Raw genomic sequence first — 19,514 nt, 5'->3', positions numbered from 1 at the left:
TTGGGTAGAGAAGCAAGAGTAATGCAAGAAAGTTATGAAAAACAAGCCAACAGCTTACTAAAGGAGAGCCCAAAAATACTAAAGAAAATAACACCTTTAAAATAGACTAACCCAAATGGCAAAAGAGATCCAAAAAGCTACTGAGGTGAATATCTTAAAAAGCAGAATTAGCCAGATGGAAAAGGAGGTCCAAAAGCTCACTGAAGAAAATAATTCCTTAAAAATTAGAATGGAGCAAATGGAAGCTAATGGAAGCTATGAGAAATCAAGAAATTATAAAACAGAACCCAAAGAATGAAAAAATAGGGGGCAGAGCCAAGATGGCAGAGTAGAAGAACAGACTTGTAGAAGCTCTCCTCCCATAGCCCATAAAATACCTGTAAAAAGTGACTCTAAAAAAATCTAGAACAGCAGAAGCCACAAAAAGGCAGAGTAAGATTTCCAGCCCAAGACAGCCTGGAAGGCTGACAAGAAAGGTCTATTGCATTGGGCTCAGAGCAAAGTGCAGCACAACCTTGGCCACACAGCACTACATGGAGGGGACCAGAGCAGGGTGTGGAATCATGGGTAGTAGCTGCAATTCCCAGATTTCTCACCCCACAAATGCCAAAGATAGCTTCAAAGGTAAGTGAGAAAGCGCTTTCACCTGGAGAGAAAGGAATGCTGTCTGGCCCTGGCCCCAGGGAGGCAGCAGCATTCATTTTTGGAGCCCTCGGGCTAAAGACCCTGGGGGAATTGAGCAGCTGATCTGAGTCTCAGTTCTGAGTGGCAGTCCTGGGATGAGGAGGAGCACTGGCCTGGTGGATCTGGTAGAGGCTCTGGAGAGGGACTTCTACTCACAGATCCTGGGCAGAAAAGCTTGTGGTTGCTCCCAGACCAGAGCACCTTTGATTGTGCCACCTTGGAGGAACTGAGAACTTACAGGTCCCTAGAATATTACCCCTCCACTTGACAAATGACTCAAAAGTAAAGTAACTGACTGAGAAAATGCCCAAAAAAGGGAAAAAAAATAAGACTATACAAGGTTACTTTCTTGGTGAACAGGTATTTTCTTCCATCCTTTCAGATGAGGAAGAACAATACATACCATCAGAAGAAGACATAAAAGTCAAGGCCTCTGCATCCAAAAACTCCAAAATAAATATGCAAAGGTCTTGGGCCATGGAAGAATTCAAAAAGGATTTTGAAAGTCAGGTAAGAGAGGTGGAGGAAAAATTGGGAAGAGAAATGATAGTGATGCCAAGAAAATCATGAAAAGTGCATCAACAGCTTGCTAAAGGAGACCCAAAAAATGCTGAAGAAAATAGCACCTTTCAAAATAGACTAAATCAAATGGCAAAAGAGGTCCAAAAAGTCAATGAGGAGAATAATGTTTTAAAAAGCAAAATTAGCCAAATGGAAAAGAAGGTCCAAAAGCTCACTGAAAAAAATAGTTCTTTAAAAATTAGAATGGAGCAGATGGAAGCTAATGACTTTATGAGAAACTAAGAAATTACAAAAAACCCCAAAAGAATGAAAAAATCGAAGACAATGTGAAATATCTCATTGGAAAAACAACTGACCTGGAAAATAGATCCAGGAGAGACAATTTAAAAATTATAGGACTACCTGAAAGCCATGATGAATAAAAGGGCCTAGACATCATCTTTCATGAAATTATCAAGGAAAACTGTCCTGATGTTCTGGAACCAGAGGGTAAAATAGAAATTGAAGGAGTATGTCGATCACCTACTGAAAGAGATCTGAAAAGAAAAACTCCTAGGAATATTATAGCCAAATTCCAGAGTTCCCAGGTCAAGGAGAAAATATTGCAAGCAGTCAGAAAGAAACAATTTGAGTATTGTGGGAATTCAATCAGGATGACAAAAGATCTAGCAGCTTCAGCACTAAGAGATCAAAAGGCTTGGCATATGATATTCCAGAAGTCAAAGGAGCTAGGATTAAAACCAAAAATTACCTACCCAGCAAAACTGAGTATAATACTTCAGGGGAAAAGATGACCATTCAATGAGATAGAGGGCTTTCAAGCATTCTTGATGAAAAGACCAGAGCTGAGCAGAAAATTTGACTTTCAAACACAAGAATCAAAAGAAGCATTAAAAGGTAAACAGGAAGGAGAAATCATAAGGGAGTTACTAAAGTTGAACTGTTTACATTCCTACATGGAAAAAACCATTTTGTGACTCTTGAAACTCTTCTCAGTATTTGGGTAGTTGGAGGGATTACACACACACACACACACACACACACACACACACACACACCTATATATATATATATATATATATATATATATATATATATATATATAGGTGTGTGTGTATATATATAGACAGAGAGCACAGGGTGAGCTGAATAGGAAGGGATGATATCTAAAAAAATAAAATTAAAGGATGAGAGAGGAATATATTAGAATGAGGAAGGGAGAAATAGAATGGGGCAAATTATCTCTCATAAAAGAAGCAAGAAAAAGCTTTTTCACTGAAGGGGAAAAGGGGGGAGGTGAGAGGGGAAAAGTGAAGCTTACTCTTATCACATTTGGCTTAAGAAGGGAATAATATGCATCCTCAATTTGGTATGAAAATCTGTCTTACACTACAGGAAAGTAGGGGAGAAAGGGGATGGGGGGTGTGGGGCAATGATACAAGGGAGGGCAAATGGGAGGAGAGACTAATTAGAAGTAAACACTTTAGGGGAAGGACAAGGTCAAAAGAGAGAATAGAATAAATGGGGTCCAGGATAGGAAGGAGGGAAATATAGTTAAGTCTTTCACAACATGACTATTATGGAAGTCTTTTGCAAAGCTACACATGTATAGCCCATATTGAATTGCTTGCCTTCTCATTGGGGATGGGTGGGGAGGGAGGAAGGGAGAGAAGTTGGAACTCAAAGTTTTAGGAACAAATGTTGAGAATTGTTTTTGCATGCAACTGGGAAATAACAAATACAGGTAATGAGATATAGAAATCTATCTTGCTCTACAAGAAAAGAGAGAAGATGGGAATAAGGGAAGGGTGGGATGTGATAGAAGGGAGGACAGATTGGGGGAAGGGGTAATCACAATGCATGGTGTTTTGGTGGGGGAAGGGGAGAGATGGGGAGAAAATTTGGAACTCAAAATCTTGTGGGAATGAATGTTGAAAACTAAAAATAAATACACCTTTAAAAAATGAAAGAATAAAAGACAATGTGAAATATCTCAATGGAAGAACATCTGACCTGGAAAATAGATCCAGGAAGGATAATTTGAAAATTATTAGAGTACCTGATGACTATGATCAAAAAAAGAGCCCGTACATCATTTTTGCAAGAAATTATCAAGGAAAACTGTCCTGATGTTCTGGAATCAGAGGGTAAAATAGAAATTGAGGGAGTCCATTGATCACTTACTGAAAGAGATCCCAAAAGGAAAACTCCTAGGAGTATTGTAGTCAAATTCCAGAATTTCCAGGTCAAGGAGAAAATATTGCAGGTAGCCAGAAAGAAACAATTCAAGTATTGTGAAAACACAATCAGGATAACACAAGATTTATCAGCTTCTCCATTAAAGGACCAGAGGGCTTAGAATATGATATTCTGGAAGTCAAAGGAGCTAGGATTAAAACCAAGAATCACCTACCCAGCAAAACTGAGTATAATACTTCAGGGGAAAAGATGGTTATTCAATGAGATAGAGGACTTTCAAGCATTCTTGCTGGAAAGACCAGAGCTGAATAGAAAATTTGAATTTCAAATACAGCACTCAAAAGAAACATGAAAAGGTAAACAGGAAAGAGAAATCATTAGGGACTTACTAAAATTTAACTGTTTACATTCCTACATGGAAAGATGGTATTTGTAACTCATGAGACCTTTCTAAGTATTAGAGTAGTTGGAGGGCACAGGGTGAGTTGAACATGAAGGGATGTTATGTAAAAAAATAAAATTAAGTGATTAAGAAAGGAATATACTAAGAGAGGGAGAAAGGGAGAAATAGAATGAGGTAAATTATATTACTTAAAAGAGGCAAGAAAAAGCTTTTATAGTAGAGGGGAAGAGTGAACCTTACTCTCATTGCATTTGGCTTAAGAAGGGAATAGCATACACACTCAATTGGGTATGGAAGTCTATCTTACCCTACAGGAAAGTAGAGGGTAAGGGGATGAGAGAGGGCAATGATGGAGGACAGATTGGAGGAGGGAGATATCAGAAGCAAGCACTTTTGAGGACAGACAGGGTGAATAGAGAGAACAGAATAAATGGGGGGTGAGACAGGATGAAGGAAAATATAGTCTTTCATAACATGACTATTATGAAAGTGTTTTGCATGACCACATGTATAACCTATATTAAATTACTTGCCTTCTCAATGAGGGTGGGTGGGGAGGGAGGGAGGGAATTTGAAATTCAAAATTTTAAAAACAAATATTAAAAATTGTCTTTACATACAACTGAGAAATAAGATATACAGGTAATGGGATGTAGAAATCCATCTTTCCCTACAGGCAAATAGAAGGGAAAGGGGATAAGAAAAGCGGTGGGGGTAATAGAAGGGAGGGTGGATTGGGGGAAGGGGTAATCAGAATGTACAGTCTTAGGGTAGGGGGAGGGGAGAGATGGGGAGAAAATTTGGAACTCAAAATCTTGTGGAAATGAAAGTTGAAAACTAAAAATAAATTAATTAAAAATAGGTATTTTAAACAACAAAAACAAGACTCGTAAACAGACTCAAACCAGGGCAGCTAGGGGATACAGTGAATAGAGCCTGGAGTCAGGAGGACAGTGTTGTGAATTCAAATTCAGCCTCAGACACTTGTTAGCTGTGTGACCCTGGGCAAGTCACTTAACCCTTTCAGCCTCAGTTTCCTAATCTGTAAAATGAGCTCGAGAAGGAAATGACAAAAACATTCCAGTATCTTTGCCAAGAAAACCCCAAATGGAGTGACAAAGAGTCTGATGTGACTGAAAAATGACTGAACAGACTCAGACTGGATTCCTGTTTCTGAATCAGGACAATATCATGGATGATGGGAACTTTTGGAATAAGTTCCAAGTGTGAACCTATAATAGTGATTTATATCGATTAACTGTGTGACCATGGGCAAGTTGCACAGTTTTGTTCTCTGAACATCAGTTTCCTCATCCGTAAAATGAGAATGATAACACCCGAGTTGTCTGTTTTACTGGCATCTTTTCTCTACCATCAGAATGTAAACTCCTTGAGACAGGCACTGGATTTGCTTCTCATTTGTATCCCAACCTTAGCATAATACTTAGCACATTAATACACTTGCTGATTGGTTATTAATTGGTTAAAAAGTGCTCTGTCAACCTTAAAATGCATCATGTGTGATTATCTTTCATGTAATTGCCATTCATCATTATTATTCTATGCATTTTTATTCCTTCCTCTATTTCCTTCCGAAGGATACCTGGGCATAACCAGGTACTAACCTGAAGTATCAAGTCCAGCAGGCCATACCTTTTTTTGTGCCAACTAGCTATCCCATATCTATCTGCTGCTTCAAAACAGACTATCTTGTAGAAATTATAATGTTGACCCTAACCCCAGCTCCTAATTTTGGATCTGACATTTGCTGTCTATACAACCATCGGGGAGTCATCTAACCTCTTTTCTCATCTGTGGAAAAAGAGTTGTTGTTGTATTGTTTCAGTTTTTCTTGGCAAAGATATTGGAGCGGTTTGTCATTTCCTTTTTCAGCTCATTTTACAGATGAGGAAACTGAGGCAAAAAGGGTTAAGTGATTTGTCCAGGGCCACCCAGTTAATAAGTGTCTGAGGCCAGATTTGAATTGATGAAGAGAAGTTTTTCTGATTCTAAACCCAGTGCTCTAGCAACTGTGCTACCCACTTGCCCCAGAAAAGGTTCACCAGTCATGATGTATGTTGATATTTTGTTTTAATAATAATAGTGATAGCTAGCATTTACATAGCACTCTAAGGTTTACAAAGTGCTTTATACATGTTAATTGATTTAGCCCTGGGAACAACTCTTGAAATAGGTGTTACTATTATCCCTATTTTACAAATAAGGGAACTGAGGCACGGAGACGTTATGATTTGTCTGGGATCCCACAGTTAGTAAGTATCTGAGGTAGGATTCAAACTTAGGTCTCACTCTTGTGCACCACCTACATGTACTTTGTTTACATCACCTCATTTTATGGAGTCTAGAGCTGGAGGTGACCTCTGATTCCAAATCCACTGCACTTTCCCCTTCCTACAACAGAAACTATTACTACTATCCCCATTTTACAGATGGGCAAACTAAAGATCAGAGAGGTTAACGGCTCCACAAGGTTAAATGACATGTCCAGGATGACACAGCTGTTAAGTATAGAATTCACACTCAGGTCTTCCTCTTTCCAAGTCCTGAACTTTCTCCATTTTGCCAGCTTGAGTACTGACATCACCAAAATGCTCTTTAGCTCAAATGCGATATTGCAGACAAAGTCTTTGCAAGCCTTATAGCACCATATAAATAAACAGCAACTTTTATGATTGTGATTACAATCACTTTTGTGACCCTGAGTAAGTCACATAACTTTACCCAGCCTCAGTTTCTTTATCTGTAAAGCAGGGATAATAATAGTACCTGCATTGTAGGCTTGTGAAGACTAGATGAGATGAAGATTGCAAAGCACTTTGGAAACCTTAAAGCAACATGTAAATCCTCCTCCTCCTCATCATTTACTTATACTAAACTCCAAGTCACTTCTAGAAGCCAGCAAGCCACTTAATGGACCTTACTCCTCCCTCGGGGGAAAAAAATGGATTGTTCATTGGCACAAGCTTGTAAATAACTAACCAATAGTTATCCCACATATGTTTATTATTATTCTTCCCCCCACAAACTCCCCCTCCTGCAGGAGCAGCCCACTCCACTGGCTGCACACTGAATGAAGTCAGCAGCCCTTCCCTGGGGATGGGGCAGGGGATTGGGGACTGTTTTCAAAGCTGCCTTGGAGATTGGGTTGGACTAACTTGGCTTGTCAGAGTGTATTCGATTTACTTACAAGTGGCTTGGCCAGCTTGGAGCCTGGGTGGTTCAGGAAAGCCTGCTTTGCAGGCAGAGATGCCAGCAGAGCCCAGTCTTGCTCATTTGAGATTCCCCCGCAGCTCTAGGAGCAAAGCTATTTCTTTGGAGTCTGAGGGCTCCTGCACCTCTCATCCGACCCTCTCATCCCAGCAGGGGTGGGCTTTTGCTGCACAAGCTGGAAAGGCATTCAGGAGATGAAAGGGACTGGTTTTAACAGGCTCTGGGAGGATTGCTCATGGGATAGATACAAGAGGGGCTTGCAGAATGTTTCCTGGGTATGGTGCTCTGTGTTCTGGCCCCCAGGCCAAGATCCCAAAAGTCAAAGTTTCTCTCCAGCTTTCCTCCCTCCATTTCCCTCTTATCCTTTGTTAATTGCAAAATAAACCAGACTCTAGTGAGTCTCTCTCTCTCTCTCTCTTTCTCTCTCTTTCTTTCTCCCTTCCTTCCTTCCTTTTTATTTCTTTCCTTCCTTCCTTCCTTCCTTCCTTCCTTCCTTCCTTCCTTCCTTCCTTCCTTCCTTCCTTCCTTCCTTCCTTCCTTCCTTCCTTTTTTCCTCCCTTCCTTTCTTTTTAGTGCTAAACAAGAGACACTAAACTGTAGAATATTCTGGCAGCTGGAAAAGACCTTAGAGCTCATAGGATCACTGGTCTAGAGCCGGACGGGACTTTTTAGGGGAAATAGTCCTGTACTTTCATTTTGTAGATGAGGAATGTGGGGCCCAAAGAGGTCAATCAATTTGTTCAGCTTTTCTGACTCCACCACCTGGTCTGATTCTGCTATACTAAACTGCCTTTCCCATACCATACTGCCTCTCCCCAGTCCCACCTTCTCGTCATTTCTCATTTCTACAGTTTAGGCAACTAAAACCCGAAGGAAAGTGATTTGCCCAAGGTCACACTGCTTAACTGTGGCAGAACTAGGACAAGTATCCAGTTTTCTTGATCTCTAGCTCAGGGCTTTCCTCACTACACTTGGCTCTTAGCTAGCTGTGTACCTCAGTTTGTTTGATCGGCAGGATTACGGAGGTGGTACGGTATTGTGGGATCTGTGGGTCTGGAATTGGAAGACCTCGGTTCATATCCCACCTTTAGGTAAGTCATTTCGCTTCTTGGGATCTCAGTTCCCTTAACAGTACAATGAAAGGGTCAGACTAGAATGTATCTTAATTGTCTTCCATTTCTGAATTCCATGATTCCTTCCATGCTCGTTCTGTTTCATGATCTGATCTAGGACTTTCCTGCTTCTGTAACTTTATCCTCTCTACCTGTATTGCTCAGGTGCCACCTACTCCATTAAGTCTGTCCTTTTTCCCTGACTACAGGTGACTTTTATTCAGCATAGCGGAGTACACAGAACATTAAATTTGAAATCAGAAGCTCTTGGGTTCGAATACTGTCTTTGTCACTGACTGCCTGTGCAATTGGGCCTCAGTTTCCTCATTTGAGGAAGTTGGCTTAGATCGAGGTGCGGAACCTGTGACCTTGGGGTCACATGTGGCCTTCTAGGTCCTCAGGTGTGGTCTTTTGACTAACAACCTTTACAGAACAAATCCTTTTATTACAGGGATTTGTTCTGTGAAGTTTGGATTCAGTCAAAAGGACACACTTGAGGACCTAGAAAGCTACATGTGGCCTCGAGGTTGTAGGTTCCCACTCCTGACCTAGAGAGCCTCTGTAATCTCTTCTAATTCTAAATCTATGGTCCTATGAGTCTATGTTGGGTCTCTCCTTTGTCCCTACTGCATTTTACTTCATATCATATTTATTGGTGCACCTCCCAATCTCACATCTCCCTCCCCTTCCTTTTGTTTCCAGTGTCTTACACACAATAGATACTTAACTTTATTCTGTGGTACAAAGACCCATCAGAGTCTTGGGTTCAAGTCCCATGTCTGCCCTTTGAGCTTTGCGTCCAGTCACTTCTCCACTAGTCCTCAATTTCCTCCTCTGTGAAATGAGGGGGTTGGACTTAAGCAATCTCTAAGGTCTTTTCATGAGCCTATAAATATTTAACTTAAGTGAAATTGGCTTGTTTGCACTATGATTCCTATCCCTACCTGCCCAGGAGCTGCCAAGCTTCACCTCCATCTCTAAATTAGGTCCTCTTCTGCTAAATCTCTTCCCTTACTTTACCTTTAAATTTAGAAATTATACTAAACCAGCCTTTCTACCGAATCCTTTCTTGCCTACAGAGGGAAGGGAGCCTCCTCTCATCTTTTCTCGTTCACTTAAGTCTGGGGTCCCCACATTCCACTGTCCGCTGTACCTCAGCCACCTGAACACACATCAATCTTCTTTCCATGTCCTCTTTTTCCTTTCATGAGATTAAAACCTGTTATTATAAAACCTTAGGAGATCATCTAGTTCAACTGCTTCATTTGGGTCCAATGATCTCACCACTCTACTAAGGATAACTCTTTTCTCTCTTCCTTTCCTCCCTTCTCTTTTCTTCTCTCTCCTCCCCTCCTTCTTTCTCCTTCCCTCCTTTTCTTCCTTCCTCCCTCCTTCTTTTCCTTCCCTCCCTCCCTCCCTTCCTCTTTTGTTCTTTTTATTTACTACAATAAATAAAATAGAGAAAGACCACTGAATTTTGAATCAAAAGACTCAGCTTAGATTCATATTTTTGCTACTCACTAGCTTTATTAGCTATGTGACCTTGGACAAGTATTTTCACCTCTCTGAGTCTGAGATATTTCCTTGGTAAAATGAAAGGATTGGACTCAATGATCGATTAGGGCCCCTTCAGGATCTGGATGCTATGATGATTCCTTTTTGTCCAGTGTTCTGTTCATAGGGGCTAGTCATCAATGATGTCATTTTTTCATAGTTATATGAAACCTCCTGTCCTGGGGGACCTGTAAAGGGCCTACCTAGCTTGGCAGGATACCCCACTTAGTGTAGCAGAGAACATTTTAACTATCACCTTAGGAAGCTTGGTTCATCTTGGCCCCTGGTCAGTATCTGGGAACAGTTTTCAGTCTCATACTTCCATCTTTAGCCATTGCTGATACTATAAGGTAAAACACTAAAAACAAAAAAAAAGTGAAAATGAAGAATGAAAAAAAATGGTTACAATCTTCGTGGAAATTCAGACTTGGCTCAAGGCTTAGGCAAAAACTGGAGTTAGTTTTTATTTCCTTGGCAGCACCATGCCCATCTCGACCAGTAACACTAATGTAAACCTTGCATGTAATTAACAAGTGGGAATGATGATTACCTAAGACAATTCTTTCTAACAGACCTGTGTGAACATATCCTTTTCTTTTCATAGACTGGAAGGCAGGATTCTACTTGCCAGTCTCTGAAATGTCCAGTTGGAATAAAGCAATGATATTCATATGTATGTGTGTATACGTGTACATGTATATATAATACACATATAAAACATATGTGTATGTCTGTCTGTGTGTATATACATATAAATATGAATACATATACAGGGACAGAAAAAAGAGAAAGATGGGGCGGTAATTTAAGTCTTCTGACTCCACATTTGGGGCTCTCCCTTTTCCTCTGCCCTTTTTTCTCCTTCTCTACATACATGTGTATATGTTTATTTACATACATGTATATTTACATAGAGGGGAGTGTATATCCACACGTACATATATATGTACATACACGTTTATATACGATTTATATGCTTCTTGGGTGAATCCTAGTCTGTGGAGGGGAAAGGAAGGAGAGTTTAGCAAGGGTATTTGAACTGAAGAAATGAGGTGAGAGAAATGACAGGAAACCTCTTTTAGCCAACAAGCATTTATTAAGTACCTACTATGTGTCAGACATTAATCTAAGTCCTGGAAGGACAAGGGTGAAAATGAAACAGACAAAAATGAAATTGTCTCTGTCCTCGAGGGGCTTATCTTCTACTGGGAGACAGAAATGTACACAAATGAATAAATCCGAAGTACAAGAGACCAGACCTGTGATTTCATAGCTGTTGAGGACTCCCAGATGAGACAACTCTCTCTGCCAATGCAGGCGAGCAGCTTTTAGTCTTAGAGAGTTGCCTAGAACACTGGGAGGTTGTTTGATTTTGCCCAGAGTCATACAGCTAGTATGTGTCAGAGGTGGAACTTGAACTCAAGTCTTTCTTGTCTCCTAGGGCAGATTTCTATCCATCACTGCATGTGCCCTCTATAAAGTATACACATATAAACACAAAATATTTGGAGGAGGTAGAAGGGTATTCACAATAGGGGATCTCGAAGAGAGCTCACATACCAGGCAAACTTCACTAAATCTTAAAGAAAAAGTAGGTTTACAAGAGGCAGCAGTGAGGAAGGAAATTATTCCAGGCATTACAAAGGCACAGAGGTAGGAGAAGGAATGTTACATATGAGAAGCAGTGAGTAGATCAGTGTGGTTGGAATGTGAGTTAATGAGGGGCAGTGATCCAAGATCGATCTAAGAAGGTGTCTGTAAACTCCTTGAGGGCAAAGATTGTGTATTCCACCTCTCTATCTCCCTATTAAGCCTATATCTTCCCCCTCTCAATCTAGTACCAACTTCCCCAAAGTAGGCTCTGCTAAATAATTAGTTGATTTTAATGTGACACCATTGGAGAGGTGTCAGCTTTTCTTTAAATATCATAGGATAATTACTAATTCATGTCAGAAGTAAAAGTCAAGAGGCTGCTACATTACTATTTTTCCAGATTTACTTTACATTATTCTCCTTCAGACACTACATTCTAGTCCAACAAATACATTGGTAGTTTCCTGAGCTTGGTATTTTACCTTCTACCTCTGTGCTTTTGCACCCCATGCACGGAAAACATTCCATTTTCCCCTCTACCTCTGAGAATCCTTAACTTCCTTTGAGCCTCAACTCAGGTATTTGTCCCTCTGGAAGCCTTTGATGATCACCTAGCTTTTGGTGGTTTCTCCCTCTTCAAATTCTTGTGTTTACTTATCTATTGTAAATATTATTTGGAGAATGACCTTCATGCTATAAGGCAAGGCACAGAGCACTTGAAAAAGGCCTGGAGGTCCATGAAACCTTGCAAGCTTTTAAATACTTCTAAATAATCATCTGTACATAACTCTACTTTCTAACTAGTATAATACCAGTATAATATTGTTTTGGAGTCCTTTTCATAAGAAGGATTAGGAGGCTTTAACAAAAAAAGGGGAAACCAAGGTACAGACATGCCCATAGAGAGTCTCCAATAATAGTAATTGTAGATTTTTTTAAAAAAAACTTGTTCCATAATTAGATTTAGAAGGGTTCTTAGAGGTCATTTAGTCCCATCCCTTCATTTTTGACAAATATAAAGACTAAGACCTAAATAGGTAAAGTGACTTATTCTAGATCACACAGCTAAAAAGAAGCATAATGGCAGAGATCTTTCACTGTATTTTTTCCCTTTATCTTTACCTATTAGGCCCAAAGTGGGTCCCAATCACTCATTCTCAGGCACTAGTCCCCAGTGACAGAACTTGCAGTTTGGCTGCTTTCATCAGGTGTGGGGTAGGGATTGGTTTGTGCAGCTAAGACTTCATTTACTTGGTAATTTGAGAAAACTCCCCTCCCCTCCCCCCCAACTATAGACCTGAAAAAAATGGCCTTAGTCCTTAAATATTGAAGTTAGGAAGTCAGGCAATGAGTCAGCATTTATTGAGCTCTCATTGTGTGCTAAGTATTTTGGGGATATACAAAAGAAATAGAAAACACAGCATCTGCCTTGGAGGAAGTTATGATCTAACTGGGGAAGGAGGAGTAGGAGAAACTGGACTAAAAAAGGCATAAGGAAACAGACCAAGAATATGTGTAAATAAATACAATCCACCTTAGCTGCAGGTTACAAGACTGAGAGCTGGCAGACATTTTAGAGAACATTTCATCTAATTTCCCCATTTTATAGATGAAACTGAGGCCCAGAGAAGTTGTTACTTTCTTAAAATCACAGATAGAAAACCACCACACTTCTCTGGACCTCAGTTTTCTCATCTGTAAAATGAGAGAGTTGGGCAAAATGATCTCTACCAGTTGTAGCGATCTATGACACAATGATTTTATTATCCAGCTTTCAAGACCCAATGCTATGGCAGCTGGGGATGCAGTGGGCAGAGTCTGGAGCCAGGAAGTCCAAAGTTTATATATGATCTCAGATATTGAGCTGTGTAACTTTGGGCAAGTCATTTAACCTCTGTTTGCCTCAGTTTCCTCAATTATAAAATGGGGATCATAATAGTACCTGCCTCTAAGGATTGTTGTGAGGATCAAGTGTGATAATATTTGTAAAAGTGTCTACCACATAGTAGGTACTATACGCACTAGCTGTTATGAAATGCCACTCTCTTTATTTTGATTTCCTTGATAACCACCCTTCTCTGGACTCTCAAACCCTTAGTCTACACCTTTGGACATTTTTCAAGTACTGCTCCCCTTCCCTTTTATATTTTAATCTCCTTGAGGTAAGAAGTGCATATTCCATATTCTTATAATCTCCATAGTACAGAATATAAGCTCATTAAGGTGAGGCACTGTCCTGTTTTTGTCTCTAGCTTCAGCACCTAACACAGTGCTTGGAACATATTAGATGTTTAATAAATGCCTGTTAACATTCAAATAAGATGTACAGTACAGAGCAATTTACTGGTCAATCCAGGACTCCTCACTGCTCCACCCCACCCTGCCCATGCCCTACCATATCTATTGCCAAGCTATTGCCAATTTCACCTTTGCAATATGTCTCTCATTCACCTCCTTTTGTCCCCTAACATAGCCACAACTCTAGTGCAGACTCTCATCACCTCATATCTGGGTTATTGTACTAGCCTGTTGGAGGATCTGTCTGCCCCAAGTCTCTCCCTCCATTCAGCCATTAAGGTGATTTTTCTAAAACACACATCTGATTATGTCAGCTCCCTATTCAAACCCCCCAGGATCAAATACAAAATTCCCTGTTTGGCATTCAAAGCTTTTCATAACCTAGCCCTCTTCTACCTTTCCTCTCTTCTTATACCTTACTCCCCTATACATACTCTTTGATTCAGTGATACCAATCTCCACCAACAAGAAACCCCATCTTTTGGCTCCAGATATTTTTCCTGGCTGTTCCCCAGGCCTAGAGTGCTCTCCCTCCTCTGCTCTGCCATTGATCTTTCTGATTTCTTTTAAGTCTCAGCTAAAATCCCATCATTTGCAAGAAACATTCTCCAATCCCTCTTAATTCCATTGTTTTCCCTCTTTTGATTATTTCCTATTTATCCGTACATAGCTTGTTTTGCACATATTTGTTTGCATCTTGCCTCCCCTATTAAAATGTAAGCACCTTAAAGTCAGGCAATGGACTTGGTTGCTTATTTTTGTATCTCCAGCATTGTGCCTGGCACATAGTAAGTGCTTAATTAATGCTGAAGTCTGGATCATTTTGCATGAGAGTCTTCTAATTGGTGGAAGGAGCATTGATGCACCAAAGCTGTGTGTTTGAGTGAGATGTGGGAGCTTTGGAAAGGAGAAAGATTTTTCATTGCTTCTTTGAGAGACACAGATGGTTCCAGACTGTTTAGGACTGACTCCAGGGAGGAAAAAGAAAAAAAAATCTCTCAGACATGTAGGTGAATTTGGCTCCTCAACATGTCCCTGATTTCAAGCATGCCTCCTTGAAGACTTCAGGGAATTTCCCCTTGGATAAGATCAAGAGCCTTTCTCTTCGTTGAACTGAGAAATTTCACTCCCAGAGGGGAAAGTTCGTTCACTTTTCTATATTGTCTCCTATATGCTAATGTATTTGACTTCTCTGATTTCTATTTGCTATGTGCTTGGAAAAATGGGCTTACTCTCTATTTGCTATTTATGATGGTCTTTTTTTATAACCAGTGTTTGGAGGAAGGATCCAAGCTTGTGGGTGTACTGTCTTCCCCTCCTTAAGAATAATCAGAAAAACAGAATTTTGTTCTGAACCAATTGTGCTCTTAGATTACAATACTTTTGGGGGGACAGATAGATATAATTCTAGTCTGGTACCCCCTCTCTCAGAGGTGAACAGATTGACGAACCTTATGACCCCTTCTTTTGTTTCTCTCAAGGCAGGATTCCAAATTTCCCTTGGAAAGGGATGGACAAGATTCCAGAGATATTTATCAATGCCTCCTAGGAGCTGAATTTAAGCAGGCAGCATTCACCTTGCACATATACTATGTTTATTCTTCCAGAGTACGTAGTTTAAATGCTAAGCTAAAACCTCAAATAATGTTTAAAGACTTCTAGCCCAATCGAGCATGGGACTGTTCTCTTTTGTTTTTGTATCCCAAGTGCCTTCCACAATGCCTAGTATATAGTAGGTGCTTAATATATGCTTGTTGATGGATTGACCATTCCCAGAGGATTCTATTTATCACTTCAAAGTAGTTTGGTTCATAAATAAAGAGACCCTGAGAACTCTGGTTCTTTATCTGTTAGCCTTGCTTTCTTAAATATAAGTGGAGTGGGTGAGGGGAGTAACATTATCACAGAGGTCCAGATTTCATAATGGAACAGACCTCCCAAAGGAAAAACATTCCCATGGGGAAATCAGAAGGAGAAACCATCAAACTGCGAAGGGTCAACTCAGAAAGGAGACAAAATTGCCATACAGGCAGCCCCAGGAGCTAATCTCTTCTCTATGGACCATGGCAGTCAGCTATGCACTAAGCCTGGTCTGTCCTTTCTCCAAATGAGATCGTCCCTTTCTCAGAGAAAACAATCACCATCATTCACACCAGCAGTTTAATTCCCACTTAATATTTGTGAGGAGATAAAGATTGAGAATTCATGTCTCTGAAGGCCTGGTACAAATGAGTGAAAATAAAATATCCCTGGGCCAACCATCAGAGATACGGATTTCATTTACTATTTTGGATGGGGCTAGAAGATTTTTTCTTTCTTTTCTTCCTTCCTTTTCCCCTTTCTTTCTTGCTCATTCAGGTGTTAAATTTGGGGAGCTGCCCAGGCTATGCTAGAATACTGTAGGATATTAAACTATGCAGCTTAGAGATGTAGACCCTGGGGACTCAAACCTGAGTCACCTTGGAAATTACTGGAACTCTTAACTTTTTCCGAACTCTACCTCATTCTCCTCCCTTGGCACATAGCCATCCTAGAAAAGCCTCTGTCCTAGAGCCCTCCTCTCCTCATTGGTGACTCTCTCTCTCTCTCTCTCTCCCTCCCTCCCTCCCTCCCTCCCTCTTCTCTCTTCCTCCTCCCCCTTTCTCCCTTTCCCTCTCCCTCAAGTGGACAAAACAATCCAGCCATCAAGGCCAGTGGAATTGTGAAACAGATGAAGCAGGTCTTGCACTGACCTCCATCTAATACTATAAGACATCATATGCTCTCATGTTGGCCTCTGATTCTGTAAGAACCCTCAATACCATATGCTCTTTAGGTTCATCAAATAACATCCTAGCTTCAACTCCCACTTTCTTCCTCCCCCTCTTCCTGTTAGACACATCAAAATTTAGTCTTGTGTCTCATTCCCTCAGGACTTTGCTCTTTGCTATATGAATATAGGTGATAATGGATTAATTCAAATCAATTCAATGAATATTTATTAAGTAACTGTCATGGCAAAGTTTGAAGCAAACAGGGCTTAGTGAGTAGAGTGCTGGATTTAGGATCATGAAGACCTAGGCTCTTCAAACCCATGGTTGACACTAAGCATCTACTGACCATAAATAAGTCTCTGTACCTCAGGAGGCTTCATATTCCAGGGGTTCTTAACCTTTTTTCATGTCATGCTCTTTTCTGGCAGTCTGATGAAGCCTATGAATCCCCTTCTCAAAACATTTTTGAAAGCATAAAATAAAATATATAAGATTATAAAGGAAATCAAATATATCGACATGTACTTATCAAAATTTTTTTAAAGGTCATAAGTCCCATGTTAAGAACCCTTTTCTGGAAGAATTTACCTGCAAAGTTATAGAGGGCTGCAGTCTGAATTGGTGAATAGACCCTTCATCTGTCTATTGTGATATGTAAGTGCTAGGCAACAGATATTCAAATAAAATAGAACATAAGCCCTTAAAGAGCTTAGTTCCTGCTATGATACTCAATATGTACACTCTCAGATGCTCAATACTTAAATAAATCTGTTATCTCATTGATTTGAACATTCGCTCCAAAGTGGAAGTAGCAAACTATCCATGCCTGCCAGCATTGTGTGGCTCCAAGGGACTCACCCAAAATGCTGAAAACTTCTATCAATTTCCCCTGAAATCTCATGGTTGCCAACATTTGGGTGCCAGTTGCAGAGAATGAGGACTTCTGTTTTCTTTCCAAGGTTAACCCCTCTACTACTATTAATCCCATCACCCATTTCCTCAATGAATTTATTTTTATCAATCACCCTCTTATCTTCAGGCTTTATCTACTGTTTTCCCCTCCTACCTTCCTACAAACATGATCAGATCCCTCTTATCCTTAAAAGGCCATCACTGGATCCCTCCTTCCCCTCAAACTATTGTCTACTTTTCCTTCCTGCTAAATTCTTGGGATGAGTACTCTACATTGGATACCTTCATCTCTGTACCATCTGCACATTTTGTAGTTCCTTGCTATCTGAGTTGCAACTCAAATCCTGGATAGAAACATCTCTCTGTATGGTTCATAATTATTTTACTTCGCTAAAGTATTGACTCAGCCCTGATCTTTTTTTCTTTTTCACCTTTCTATGACTAGACATTGTTGAACACTGCTTATACTTGGATAGTCTCTCCTCTTTTGACTTCAAATAATAAATATTCATGTAGTAAACAAGCATGAGTACAAGTAACTATGGTCCAAGGGAAAGTAAGATGAGTGAGGAAGAGAAGTCTAGATAAAGTAGCATGGAAAATTGTAGAAGAGAAAGATTATGACCATTTGGGGGATGGGGAGAACAGGATAGTCATCATGGAGGAGGTGGCACATGAGTTGGCCTTGAAGGAAAAGAGATGGACCATAGGGCTGATAATGAGGCATATTCTAACTCAATGAGAAAAGGAAAAGCTTTCTAACAATTAGGGCTCTCTGAAAGTGGAATAAGTTGCTTCTGGAATAGTTTTCAAGCAGAGGCTGATAAATCATTTTTTCCAGGATGTTGTCAAGGGGATTCATGTTCAAGTGTGGGTTGAATTAAATTTCCTTTGAGATCTTTTTCAAATCTGAAATGCAAAGAAGGGAGGAAATCTCATTTCTGAAATTCTGTGGTTCTATGGAAGGGCATAAGCAGAAGCACTGAGATAGGAGAGGACAGGTTGAGAATGGAGGAGGTGGAAAGTAATCTAGCTTGGCAAAAGAAAAAAAGATGGGAGATAGAGCTGGAAAGATAGATTGTAATTAAATTATAGAGGGTCTTGACTATCAAGATCAGCAATTATACTTCATTCAGTGGAATATAAAAAGAAATACAAAAGATCAAACAAATAGAGCAATTTTGTTACTTCCTTATTAAAATTAATATGTCTGCATATACTTTTGTAGTAAAGGTTTATTGTTACTAGTTTCACATGTGAACCAAGGTGGAGTGATCATTCTTCTTTCTGCTGGCACATTTTTTTTTCATTCTCATCCCATGGACCAAGGAAATGAAGGAGGATATTTGGACAGTTCTACTTTATTATCAAAATTGTAACATCTTTCTCATTAATAAAATAAATTATCTTTGAGCCCTCCCCCCCAGTTTATTTTGTTGTTGTTCAGTTGCTGTAGCCATGTTTGATTCTTTGTGACCCTTTTGGCATTTTCTTGGCAAAGATACTGTAGTAGTTTGCCTTTTCCTTCTCTAGCTCATTTTACAGATTAGGAAACTGAGGCAAATAGGATAAATGACTTGCCAAGGGCCACCCAGCTAGTAAGTGTCTGAGGCTGAATTTGAACTCAGGTCTTCTGGACTCTAGGTGCTGCATTCTATCTACTATATCAACCAGTTTCTCATAACCCAGTTTATTAAATATTATTCATTTAATTAACTAGAAAAACTTTTTTTCTACTAATTATTTGCTCATATTTCTATGACTAGACTATTTATTAACAGTGAAACGAACACCAATAAAGACATAGACACAATAAATCAGCTATGAGAAAGATCACAAGCAAAGTCACCTTTACATTAAAATTGTTGACTTCTCAGTTCTGGAAACATAGTCCTACCATTCAATTCTCTCACATCACCAAATAAGTTTTTTTCTTCTTCATGTTTCCTTATAAGAATTAAAATGGTTCTTTCAGGATAGAAGTTCTCTTTATCCTTTCTTCTGTGTCTCGTTCAGTCTCCCTTGAGCCATAGACAGTAACACTACAGAATTACAGTTAGAATTCCTGTCTCTCAAGATTCTAACAAATAACAATAACAGTAACAGTACCTATCGTCTCTGTGGGATATTCAACTAAGTTTGTTCTTTTTTAAAGTAACATAACAAAAATTTCCAGTTCCTTATAACAATCCCCTTTATTGTTTTTTTGTATATTACAATGTTTATTTTTTATTGATGATTGTGATGTTGACA

General features: G+C 39.7%; 1 long non-coding RNA gene across 1 annotated transcript in view; it reads right to left on the bottom strand.

Annotated features, from left to right (window-relative positions):
- The window catches only part of LOC140532674 (uncharacterized), a 35,250-nt gene extending 15,954 nt beyond the window's left edge, over positions 1-19,296 (bottom strand). Inside the window, exons 1-2 of the long non-coding RNA XR_011976616.1 lie at positions 19,111-19,296; positions 9,962-10,063 (exon numbers count right to left, since the gene is read on the bottom strand). This is a non-coding gene — a long non-coding RNA (uncharacterized lncRNA). The remainder of the gene's footprint in view (positions 1-9,961; positions 10,064-19,110) is intronic.
- Between the last annotated feature and the right edge of the window lie 218 nt (positions 19,297-19,514).

The sequence above is a fragment of the Notamacropus eugenii genome, chromosome 3, assembly GCF_028372415.1.
Source record: "Notamacropus eugenii isolate mMacEug1 chromosome 3, mMacEug1.pri_v2, whole genome shotgun sequence".
NCBI lineage: Eukaryota > Metazoa > Chordata > Mammalia > Diprotodontia > Macropodidae > Notamacropus > Notamacropus eugenii.
Note: the sequence above shows the minus strand (reverse complement) of the source record. Positions and strands in the feature narration are given on the sequence as shown.